Source organism: Oncorhynchus nerka, linkage group LG20 (assembly GCF_034236695.1).
Source record: "Oncorhynchus nerka isolate Pitt River linkage group LG20, Oner_Uvic_2.0, whole genome shotgun sequence".
Taxonomy (NCBI): Eukaryota; Metazoa; Chordata; class Actinopteri; order Salmoniformes; family Salmonidae; genus Oncorhynchus; species Oncorhynchus nerka.
In genome coordinates, this window is record NC_088415.1 from 55,628,711 (window position 1) to 55,641,990 (window position 13,280).

The 13,280-nt window shown below is 46.1% G+C and overlaps 1 long non-coding RNA gene across 1 annotated transcript; it reads right to left on the reverse strand.

Annotated features, from left to right (window-relative positions):
- Nucleotides 1–4,652: 4,652 nt before the first annotated feature.
- LOC115101739 (uncharacterized) lies at nt 4,653–6,761 on the reverse strand. Its single transcript, XR_003859350.2, has 4 exons — nt 6,533–6,761; nt 6,254–6,307; nt 5,724–5,852; nt 4,653–5,360 (listed from the first exon to the last, which is right to left on the reverse strand). It is a non-coding gene; the product is annotated as an uncharacterized LOC115101739 (long non-coding RNA).
- Between the last annotated feature and the right edge of the window lie 6,519 nt (nt 6,762–13,280).

A 13,280-nucleotide genomic window follows, 5' to 3' on the forward strand; every position in this document is an offset into this window, starting at 1 on the left:
GGACTGCGTGCATGAAAAGTTCTCTGAAGACCTTTGGTTCCAGACAGAGTTGTCCAGCTCGACCTCGTTTTATTTTCACTGATTTGAATGTGAGCATGTAATCTGTTACTTTTACTTTCTATATTTCTCCTATAATCTATGCCTTGCTTCGTTCTGAAATATCAAGAATAACTGTTTGATTTTATGCCCTCTAATCCCCATTCCCTGTTTGTGATTCTGTAGCCTATCACATTAGTACATCATTTTGCCATCACAATCTCACTTATTAATTTATCTTGTACATTCATTGCTTTATCCTGTTTTTTGCTGATAAAGTAATTTGTTTTATAAAGTATACTGGCCTCTGAGAAACGCATTGCCTTGTCATTTTAAGAACTTCATTTCTTTCAGAATTATAAGTTAACCGTAGTTATAATTGTAACTATTTCATAGTTTCTTGGTTGGAGCAAGTGGTGCCCCGTTAAAGGGGAACTTCACAGCAAGACAGTATTTGTGGCGTTTTTCCAGTCTCCCTCCATAATCTTCACACCCTGATCTGTTTCACCTGTCTTTGTGATCGTCTCCACCCACCCCCAGGTGTCACCCGTTTTCCCCATTATTCCCAGGGTATTTATTCCTGTGTTCTCAGTTTGTCTGTTGCCAGTTCATCTTGTCTTGTCAACCAGCATATTTTTCTGTACTCCTGCTTTTTCCTTGTCTCATTTTTTTCTAGTTCTCCCGGTTTTGACCTCTTGCCTGCCCTGACAATGAGCCCGCCTGTCTGACCATTCTGCCGGCCCCTGACCTTGAGCCTGCTTGCCGCCCTGTACCGTTTGGACTCTGGCCTGGTTTTGAACTCTTGCCTGCCCCTCGTTGCACAATAAATAGAGACTCAAACCATCTGCCTCCTGTGTCTGCATCTGGGTCTCAACCCTGTGTTGTTACACATAATTATGAATGACGATCGGGTGTTTCAGACACAATTGTGCACTATAGCTGTATCATTTACATTTTCACACCATGAGAGTTCAACCAATGATGTCATTGGTTGATTGAGCCTGCTGTATGATCTAAAAAGGAATGGATTCATGTTTTGTAACAATTATTGTGGCCTTTCTGTTTCGCCAATTGCACGATCAGACTTATTCGCTTATAATAGGGCCATTGGACTTGCCTCAACTATGTTCCTATCTGCCAGGACATTGCAGGATATCTAGGTTGATTCATTTCCCCTGGCTTTGTAAGGAGTACAGCCTGACAGGTGTCCTACTTCCTTTTCAAAACGGGGATGGTACTAGTTTACAGGTTCACAGGAGCTATGTTACCGTGCACTGTCTATCCGAGATTGCTAAATAGTTAGCTACGATGGCTGTTTCTGATGATTGCTCTTTCCAAGAAGAGCTGGACAACAAAACATTATTTGATGTTCTTTTACATAGGAACGTACAGCCCTATTTATTTGAGCTGGAATACACCGGAGAGGAGTGGAGACAGCAAAAAATGATATCGCAAGTCCAGCAAGCAGCAGTCTAGACAAGCTGGACCAGAAAACAGAACAGCAATAGTCAAATGAGTAAGCCGTTTTGCTGTCGGTAGCTAGCTAGCAATATAAGCTCTCTTTTTTTTACACGAGGCAGGGTTGTTCAGTACAGTAAAATTGTGATTGATTCGGCCATAATGGGGCTTGCTAGTACCACTACAAGGCAAGCTAGCCAGGTTTAGCTAGCGGTGTATTTACGGTACCTAAAATCTACTGAGGTCTAACATTATAGCTAGGTAACCAGCCTCAGTGCCTCTCATTAGGAGCAAAACTCCATATTAGTCTTGGAGTAACTGTACCTGTCTGTTGTAGCTACTGTAGCTAACGTGTCTGTGAGAAGTCTCATATTCTACACCATGTTGCTACAGTAGGAATACAGACAGTACACAACGATTGTCCATGAATGTGTAATACCGTTCGTCTTTCTCTCACAGACAATACCGTTTGGATATAAAGAAGTTGATGACGATCTAGATATGTGAAAAGTCCCATAACAACAATCTCGCCTTGCATCAAAGTGACTCCGAACACCTCACTGCCCACACAAAAACACCATTAACAAGTATTCCCTTGGTAAAACTGTAGTAACATATTTTGTACATAATGTTGCTGCTACCATCTCCTATGACCGAAAATAACTTCTGGACATCAGAACAGCGATTACTCACCACGAACTGGAAGAAGCTTTTTCCTTTAATGAGTCCGACGAGAAGAATATACTGCTCTCCTGGGAAAAGGCCCAAATCTCCGTCATTTGAAAAGACGAAGGAAAAGAGGAAGCAGATTGGGCTGCCTTCTGAGAATCTGTAGGCGAGCGAGTAAACTCCCACCGCCATCCATCCTACTTTGATGACCTACAATTACGATTATCCTACCAACGGGACATTAAGAACTGTAATATCTTATGTTTCACCGAGTCGTGGCTGAATGACAACACGGATAATATAGAGCTGGCGGGATTTTCCATGCACCGGCAGAACAGAGAAGCTACGTCTGGTAAGACGAGGGGTGGGGATGTGTGTCTTATTTGTCAATAACAGCTGGTGCGCGATGTCTAATATTAAATAAGTCTCGAGGTATTGCTCGTCTGAGGTAGAGTACCTTATGATAAGCTGTAGACCACACTATCTACCAAGAGAGTTCTCATCTATATCATTTGTAGCTGTCTATTTACCACCACAGACCGATGCTGGCACTAAGACCACACTCAACCAACTCTAAAAGGTCATAAGCAAACAAGAAAATGCTCATCCAGAAGCGGCAGTCCTAGTGGCTGGGGACTTTAACGCAGGGACACTTAAATCAGTTTCACCAAGTTTTACCAGGATGTGCAACCAGAGGGGAAAAAACTCTAGACCACCTTTCCTCCACACACAGAGATGCATACAAAGCTCTCCCCGCCCTCCATTTGGCAAATCTAACCATAATTATATCCTCCTGATTCCTGCTTACAAGCTAAAAGTAAAGCAGGAAGTACCAGTGACTCGCTCAATAGAGAAGTGGTCAGATGACACTGATGCTACGCTACAGGACTGAGTCTGTAATGCCTACATGTTTCAAGCAGACCACCATAGTCCCTGTGCCCAAGGAAGCAAAGGTAACCTGCCTAAATGATTACCTCCCCGTAGCACTCACATCAGTAGCCATGAAGTACTTTGAAAGACCAGTCATGGCTCACATCAACAGCATCCCCCCAGATACCATAGACCCACTCCAATTCGCATACCACCACAACAGATCCACAGATGACACAATCTCAATCGCACTCCACACTGCCCTTTCCCACCTGGACAAAAGGAACACCTATGTGAGAATGCTGTTCATTGACTACAGCTCAGCATTCAACACCATAGTACCCACAAAGCTCATGACTAAGCTGAGGACCCTGGGACTAAACACCTCCCTCTGCAACTGGAACCTGGACTTCCTGACAGGCCGCCCCCAGGTGGTAAGGATAGGCAACAACACATCTGCCACGCTGATCCTCAAAACGGGGGCACCTCAGGGGTGTGTACTTAGTCCACTCCTGTACTCCCTGTTCACCCACGACTTTGTGGCCAAACACCATCATTAAGTTTGCTGATAACACAACAGTGGTAGGCCTGATCACCAACAAAGATGAGACAGCATACAAGGAGGAGGTCAGAGAACTGGCAGGACAGGACAACAACCTCTCCCTCAATGTGAGCAAGACAAAGGAGCTGATTGTGGACGACAGGAAAAGGCAGGCCGAACAGGCCCCCATTAACATCAATGGGGCTGTAGTGGAGCGGGTTGAGGGTTTCAAGCTCCTTGATGTCCACATCACTAACAAACTATCATGGTCCAAACACACCAAGACAGTCAAGAAGAGGGCACGACAAAACCTTTTCCCCCCTCAAGAGACTGAAAAGATTTTGCATGGGTCCTCAGATTCTCAAAATGTTCTACAGCAGCACCATCGAGAGCATCCTGACCGGTTGCATCACTGCCTGGTATCGCAACTGCGCGGCATCTTACCATAAGGCGCTACAGAGGGTAGTGCATACGGCCCAGTACATCACTAGGGCCAAGCTTCCTGCCATCCAGGACCTATATAATAGGCGGTGTCAGAGGAAAGCCCATAAAATTGTCAGACTCCAGTCACCCAAGTCATAGACTGTTTTCTCTGCTACCACATGGCAAGCGACACCAAAAGGTTCCTTAAGAGCTTCTACCCCCAAGCCATAAGACTGCTGAACAATTAATCAAATGGCCACCGGACTATTACATTGATCCCCTCTCCATTTGTTTTGTACACTGCTGCTACTCGCTGTTTATCTATGCATATGCACTTCACCCCTACCTACACGTACAAATTACCTCAAGTAACCTGTACCCCGCACACTGACTCGGTACCGGTAGCCCCTATATATAGCCTCGTAATGTTAGTATTATTTTTTACTGTAGTTTATTTGGTAAATATTTCCGTAACTCTTCTTGAACTGCACTGTTGGTTAAGGGCTTGTAAGTAAGCATTTCAGGGCATTTATAAGCATTAGTAGTATATTTTTATTCTACTGTATATAAATTGCCATAACTGTTCCTGCACACTGCTGAGTACACTCACCTAGGTCTCCAGAGCGAATAAACTTTTTCTTGAATACAAGCCATGTCTACTTATTTACTATATATATATATATATATATATATTCTTTATTTTTTACATTCTTTGTCATTTAGCAGACTAATCTGTCAATCTACTTACTATTGACAGACAAATCTACTGTCAATCTACTTACTATTGACAGACTAATCTACTGTTTTATTGAAACATGTTTACTTGCCAACAAATTAAAGTTTAAATGATACACCAAGTCCATGCAGACATGTTTTGTGCAGTAAGACATTCGCTAGTTTATCCAAATACATTTCATGAATATCACAATTAATTGACCCAGAAGTTGAAGTCAACACTTTTCTGATACAGCTGGAATCATTTACCCACTTGACAGTATACTTATATACGCTGTATGTACAACAACTAGCAATATCTATACCACAATGTAGTTGTGAGCATACTAGGCATTCTATATTATACTACACAAATATGGATGTTGCGTTGCTTGAATGTTCCAGGCAGGTTCCAGAATGCTCTTCAGAGGGTGAACCTTTTCTTGTGTTGAGTAATGGCAGCTGGTTTAGCAGGCTTTGGCGCTGTTGGCAGGGATATTGGGTTTGGGGAGCTATAACTCAGGCTCCTTGTAGACAACCGGCAGGTCCTTTCTGCACGCCACAGCCAGGTGGACAAGCCTCTCGTACCCTTTCTTCGCCACCCAATGCTTTGACCTCTTGCAGATTATTTGTTTGTGCTGAAAGTCTCCTGGAAGGACATGCATACAGATCATGAGGATATGTAATCATACAATAAGCCATGTTAATTTGTAAACAAAAAAGGGTACGGTTGACTGGTATGTGTTTTGTTTCACTCAGAGTCAATCATTCAGAAAGATGTGAAAGGTTTGAGGGGGGCTTGACTTGTAGACAATCTAGTTGTGTATTGTTGTGTATGAGCACCTACAGTCGTGTGGGTGAGTAGACAAGCACAGCCAACAATAGAGTGAATAGGCTAGAAGAGAATACTAACAGTCCCTCTCCCCCATGCCAAAGAACTGACTGTTGTAGACAGTTCAGTGTATTGGTGATTTTGTTTTCTCAAGAGGGTATTGTGCTTTTTCATAAATACCTTTTGCTCTTCTGGCTTGTTTCAAAGTCAGATGATTGAGTTTATTCCAGGCTGAAAGCTTTCATCCAATGAGTCTACAGGCTCTATACTACCAACGCCTGTGTCAGGGTCAACAGCAGCAGGGTTCGTCTGTAGGACACACTGCAGTCAGTGATTAGCTCACATTTGACTACTTTGTCCCCATCAATACACACTCAAACAAGGTCCTATATCCACCCACCCTCCTCAAGTCAATAGATAATGCATACTAACCTTCACGCACACAATACCCACCCTAACAGACACCAGTCAGTCACGCACACCATCCCCTCCTAACCAATACCTCATTTTCTCCCATTTAGACTTCAAGCCTTGCTTGAACAATCAACTAAGACTTCATTATACAGAGAACTACAATAGGACTCGAGTTGTAGCCTACTTGTAAACACACAATCTATTGCAACAAGACACGGACCATGTTTATGCCTAGCTCCAGTACCGTTGTTTTCTCATCATGGAACAATCTTGTCGATTTTAGTAAGGTGACTTACACTAGTTGCTGGTGGTGAGCTTGATGCCTCTGCAGATGTTGATGGGATCGGACTCTAAATAGAACAGTCACATTAGCCTCTGCGGTAGTTAGCTAGCTAACGTAACCTAACGAAGCTAACGTTAGCTTGCAAAATTACAAAGCATATCGGCAGATAGCAGCTGGCTAATGACATTGACATGCTTTGGTATGTCTAACCAGCATATTATGAAATGTAGCTAGCTAGATTTTTTTTTAGGTAAACAAATGTAGTTTGACGCTAGCTAACTAGCTACGTTACCTCAGCTTGACTTATTTTCTGCTTCAATGTTGGCTGATCAGATGCCTTCCTATTTGAAATGAAGGGGGGGGATCTATGGAATAGCATCACTTTCCAACGATCGACGACATGGCAAACCCCATCAGTTGAGACTTTAATTCAGTTTCGAAATCCTCTGGCTGAAAGTGCTGGCTACAAACACAGGCATTTTGATATTTACCATATCAACTGGATACACATCCAGGGGGCGGTACTACATCCGGAAATCACAATGAATTATGGATATTGTGGTTTGCTTACAACCAGGAAATGTAGCTGGCCCGTTTCTATTGGTGAGCTACAGAAACGCTCGCATTTTCGTGTAGTGAGAACAGTCTAAATTGTTATGACACATATGATATGTTAACATATTAATGGACATATTTCGTGAAATAGAGCCGTTTTACAGCTGCACCATTGAGAGCACGGGTTGCATCACTGCCTGGTATAGTCAACTGCTCAGCCTCCGACCGCAAGGCACTACAGAGGGTAGTGCGTACGGCCCAGTACATGACCGGGGCCAAGCTTCATGCCATCCAGGACCTCTATACCAGGTGGTGTCCGAGTAAGGCCCTAAAAGTGTTGTATTTTAATAAAACTGCATTGTCTACACCTGTTGTATTCGGTACATGTGACAAATATAATTAGATTTTTCTCCTAACAGAACTTGGCTAGGTGAAGTGAACGTCTGTGCCTCACACTTAAAATACATTTGCTCGAAAAATGGGGGGTGGGGTCAATAATACTGTTGGTCTCTCTTGACACAGTAGCCAGTATACACTTCCTCAAAATAGATAACTCAATGAATCTGTCATTAATTCTGATGTTTTACCTAGGTCTTAGTCACACAATTTTACATTTAACTAAGATGATTGGTGCAGTATTTCTCAAGTGAAAAAATGTGCATGAAAATGAGTCATCTCTCTTTGAATGACAACAAACACTTAATTGAAGGATCCCTACTGTTGACCAATCACAGACGAAGGGGCGAGTTTGTCAAACACTGATCTAGTCCCCTATTTGTATCCTTATGCCTCAATCTGGTCTGGTTCTATAGTGTGATGGAAAGCAGTCTGTTTCTCAAATGACACCCTATTCCCTACATACTGCACTTCTTTTTACCAGGGCCCATATGGCTCTGGTCAAAAGTAATGCCCTATAGAGGGAAGAGGGTGTCATTTGGGACGCAGGGTGTAATTGGTGGACTGTGGATTTGACATGCAAGACCAATCACAAAGCCTGCCCTACACACAAAGACCACCATTTTACAGGAATTAGTCAAAGTATTTCAGGTGTCAAATGACGTGAGCATAATTGAATTGGTTTTCCTCACAGACAACGGAGAGAGAGAGGGAGGGAGAAAGTTAGAAACTACCTACACTTATCACTTGTCATACTTGCTCTACGTTCTCTCTTTTCAGTCCTACACTGTCAAATAAAACATCCCCACGCACATAATCTGCATCCCATATGGCAGCCTATATAGTGCACTACTTTTGACCAAGGCCCATGGGGCTCTGGTCAAAAGTAGTGCACTATATAGGGGATAGGGTGCCATTTCTGACAGAGTCAGTGGAAATTGACACGGTTGTTCTGGAAAAACGTTATGCATCATATCAAGGTATCATAAACTCAACAGTTGTTAATATTGTTAGCATTATTTACAACTGTTCTGTGTCATTTGTGATTAGGTTTAGATAACAGCATAGTTATACAGTTGCTCATGGCACAGAAGAACCATAGGGCCCTGGTCAAAAGTAATGCACTATGTAGGGAATAGGGTGCTATTTGGGGCGGCCCTAGTGATTAAATTCACCATACTATTCTGGTGACCCTGAGCTACTTCATGCTACTTCATAAAGCAGTGACCAAAACTGCAGTGCAAGGAGGAAATGTCCAGTCTCCCTATATTTTCCTTTCCTCCTGCTGTCACTAAGAGATGAAAGAGTGGTAGATGGAAAAAGACAGACCGAGACGGAATGGAAAGAAGAACCATAGGGCCGTCTACTGAATAGAACTTTCGCATTCGGTCGCATTCCGCTTCGCTCCACAGGTAGTATCATATTTTCATTTCATTTCATTACAGTCCCAACGGTGTGATTTGTTTGATCGTAGCTAGCTACATAGCTAGCTACATAGCCGTCTTTGTTTCAAAGATATTTGTGTAGTCTAGAGCGATTTTCTAGGTTAGCTAGCCAGCTATTGTCGTTCTCCTAACGCAACGTAACGTAACCAACACTGCTAGCTAGCCAGCTTGCCCCCGAAAAGCAGCATTGTAGAAACTTCACACTCAACGGAACGACTTGATTAGGGTAGTGTCAACAACGCAGCTAGCCTACCTCAGCAGTACTGTATCATTTTAATCATTTTAGTCAATTAGATTCTTGCTACGTAAGCTTAACTTTCTGTACATTCGAGACGTGTAGTCCACTTGTCATTCCAATCTCCTCTGCATTAGCGTAGCCTCTTCTCTAGCCTGTCAACTATGTGTCTGTCTATCCCTGTTCTCTCCTCTCTGCACAGACCATACAAACGCTCCACACCGCATGGCCGCGGCCACCCTAATCTGGTGGTCCCAGCGCGCACGACCCACGTGGAGTTCCAGGTCTCCGGTAGCCTCTGGAACTGCCGATCTGCGGCCAACAAGGCAGAGTTCATCTCAGCCTATGCCTCCCTCCAGTCCCTCGACTTCTTGGCTCTGACGGAAACATGGATCACCACAGACAACACCGCTACTCCTACTGCTCTCTCTTCGTCCGCCCACGTGCTCTCGCACACCCCGAGAGCTTCTGGTCAGCGGGGTGGTGGCACCGGGATCCTCATCTCTCCCAAGTGGTCATTCTCTCTTTCTCCCCTTACCCATCTGTCTATCGTCTCCTTTGAATTCCATGCTGTCACAGTTACCAGCCCTTTCAAGCTTAACATCCTTATCATTTATCGCCCTCCAGGTTCCCTCGGAGAGTTCATCAATGAGCTTGATGCCTTGATAAGCTCCTTTCCTGAGGACGGCTCACCTCTCACAGTTCTGGGCGACTTTAACCTCCCCACGTCTACCTTTGACTCATTCCTCTCTGCCTCCTTCTTTCCACTCGTCTCCTCTTTGGACCTCACCGTCTCACCTTCCCCCCCTACTCACAAGGCAGGCAATACGCTCGACCTCATCTTTACTAGATGCTGTTCCTCCACTAACCTCATTGCAACTCCCCTCCAAGTCTCCGACCACTACCTTGTATCCTTTTCCCTCTCGCTCTCATCCAACACTTCCCACACTGCCCCTACTCGGATGGTATCGCGCCGTCCCAACCTTCGCTCTCTCTCCCCCGCTACTCTCTCCTCTTCCATCCTATCATCTCTTCCCTCTCCTTAAACCTTCTCCAACCTATCTCCTGATTCTGCCTCCTCAACACTCCTCTCCTCCCTTTCTGCATCCTTTGACTCTCTATGTCCCCTATCCTCCAGGCCGGCTCGGTCCTCCCCTCCCGCTCCGTGGCTCGGCGACTCATTGCGAGCTCACAGAACAGGGCTCCGGGCAGCCGAGCGGAAATGGAGGAAAACTCGCCTCCTGCGGACCTGGCATCCTTTCACTCCCTCCTCTCTACATTTTCCTCCTCTGTCTCTGCTGCTAAAGCCACTTTCTACCACTCTAAATTCCAAGCATCTGCCTCTAACCCTAGGAAGCTCTTTGCCACCTTCTCCTCCCTCTTGAATCCTCCTCCCCTCCCCCCCTCCTCCCTCTCTGCAGATGACTTCGTCAACCATTTTGAAAAAGAAGGTCGACGTCATCCGATCCTCGTTTGCTAAGTCAAACGACACCGCTGGTTCTGCTCACACTGCCCTACCCTGTGCTCTGACCTCTTTCTCCCCTCTCTCTCCAGATGACATCTCGCGTCTTGTGACGGCCGGCCGCCCAACAACCTGCCCGCTTGACCCTATCCCCTCCTCTCTTCTCCAGACCATCTCCGGTGACCTTCTCCCTTACCTCACCTCGCTCATCAACTCATCCCTGACCGCTGGCTACGTCCCTCCCGTCTTCAAGAGAGCGAGAGTTGCACCCCTTCTGAAAAAACCTACACTCGATCCCTCCGATGTCAACAACTACAGACCAGTATCCCTTCTTTCTTTTCTCTCCAAAACTCTTGAACGTGCCGTCCTTGGCCAGCTCTCCCGCTATCTCTCTCAGAATGACCATCTTGATCCAAATCAGTCAGGTTTCAAGACTAGTCATTCAACTGAGACTGCTCTTCTCTGTATCACGGAGGCGCTCCGCACTGCTAAAGCTAACTCTCTCTCCTCTGCTCTCATCCTTCTAGACCTATCGGCTGCCTTCGATACTGTGAACCATCAGATCCTCCTCTCCACCCTCTCCGAGTTGGGCATCTCCCGCGGCCCACGCTTGGATTGCGTCCTACCTGACAGGTCGCTCCTACCAGGTGGCGTGGCGAGAATCCGTCTCCTCACCACGTGCTCTCACCACTGGTGTCCCCAGGGCTCTGTTCTAGGCCCTCTCCTATTCTCGCTATACACCAAGTCACTTGGCTCTGTCATAACCTCACATGGTCTCTCCTATCATTGCTATGCAGACGACACACAATTAATCTTCTCCTTTCCCCCTTCTGACGACCAGGTGGCGAATCGCATCTCTGCATGTCTGGCAGACATATCAGTGTGGATGACGGATCATCACCTCAAGCTGAACCTCGGCAAGACGGAGCTGCTCTTCCTCCCGGGGAAGGACTGCCCGTTCCATGATCTCGCCATCACGGTTGACAACTTCATTGTGTCCTCGTCCCAGAGCGCTAAGAACCTTGGCGTGATCCTGGACAACACCCTGTCGTTCTCAAATAACATCAAGGCGGTGGCCCGTTCCTGTAGGTTCATGCTCTACAACATCCGCAGAGTACGACCCTGCCTCACACAGGAAGCGGCGCAGGTCCTAATCCAGGCACTTGTCATCTCCCGTCTGGATTACTGCAACTCGCTGTTGGCTGGGCTCCCTGCCTGTGCCATTAAACCCCTACAACTCATCCAGAACGCCGCAGCCCGTCTGGTGTTCAACCTTCCCAAGTTCTCTCACGTCACCCCGCTCCTCCGCTCTCTCCACTGGCTTCCAGTTGAAGCTCGCATCCGCTACAAGACCATGGTGCTTGCCTCACGGAGCTGTGAGGGGAACGGCACCTCAGTACCTCCAGGCTCTGATCAGGCCCTACACCCAAACAAGGGCACTGCGTTCATCCACCTCTGGCCTGCTCGCCTCCCTACCACTGAGGAAGTACAGTTCCCGCTCAGCCCAGTCAAAACTGTTCGCTGCTCTGGCCCCCAATGGTGGAACAAACTCCTCACGACGCCAGGACAGTGGAGTCAATCACCACCTTCCGGAGACACCTGAAACCCCACCTCTTTAAGGAATACCTAGGATAGGATAAAGTAATCCTTCTCACCCCCCCCTTAAAAGACCTAGATGCACTATTGTAAAGTGGCTGTTCCACTGGATGTCATAAGGTGAAAGCACCAATTTGTAAGTCGCTCTGGATAAGAGCGTCTGCTAAATGACTTAAATGTAAATGTAAGAAGAGAGGAAGAGACAGGGATGAGAGAGAGAGGAAGAGACAGGGATGGAGAGAGAGAGAGAGGAAGAGACATGGATGGAGAGAGAGAGAGAGGAAGAGACAGGGATGGAGAGAGAGAGAGAGAGGAAGAGACAGGGATGGAGAGAGAGAGAGAGAGGAAGAGGCAGGGATGGAGAGAGAGAGAGGAAGAGGCAGGGATGGAGAGAGAGAGAGAGGAAGAGACAGGAATGGAGAGAGAGAGGAAGAGACAGGAATGGAGAGAGAGAGGAAGAGACAGGAATGGAGAGAGAGAGGAAGAGACGGATGGAGAGAGAGAGGAAGAGACAGGGATGGAGAGAGAGAGGAAGAGACAGGGATGGAGAGAGAGGAAGAGACAAGGATGGAGAGAGAGAGGAAGAGACATGGATGGAGAGAGAGAGAGAGAGAGGAAGAGACATGGATGGAGAGAGAGAGAGAGAGGAAGAGACATGGATGGAGAGAGAGAGAGAGAGAGAGAGAGGAAGAGACATGGATGGAGAGAGAGAGAGAGGAAAAGACATGGATGGAGAGAGGAAGAGACATGGATGGAGAGAGAGAGAGGAAGAGACATGGATGGAGAGAGAGAGAGGAAGAGACATGGATGGAGAGAGAGAGAGGAAGAGACATGGATGGAGAGAGAGAGAGGAAGAGACATGGATGGAGAGAGAGAGAGGAAGAGACAGGGATGGAGAGAGAGAGAGGAAGAGACAGGGATGGAGAGAGAGAGAGAAAGAGACAGGGATGGAGAGAGAGAGAGGAAGAGACAGGGATGGAGAGAGAGAGAGGAAGAGACAGGGATGGAGAGAGGGAGAGGAAGAGACAACGATGGAGAGAGAGAGGGAGACAAAATGTAAAAAATATAAAACAATTAGAGAGTGTCATTTTCCCCAAATTTGAGAGCTGTGGGTTGGCAGCGCACTACATTGCTGCCTGCCATAAGTTGAGGGACAGTGTCTGACAAACCAATCAACCTGCACATGTCCTCTACTGTATGCGTATTGTTATTGTTGAATGTATGGTTATTTTGACACTTGGTTATTGTTGTTACTGTTGTCCCGTTGACAATTTTGAATCTAATTTTTATATTGTAAATATCCAAAATAAGCTTTGGCAATATGTACATTGTTACATCATGCCAATAAAGC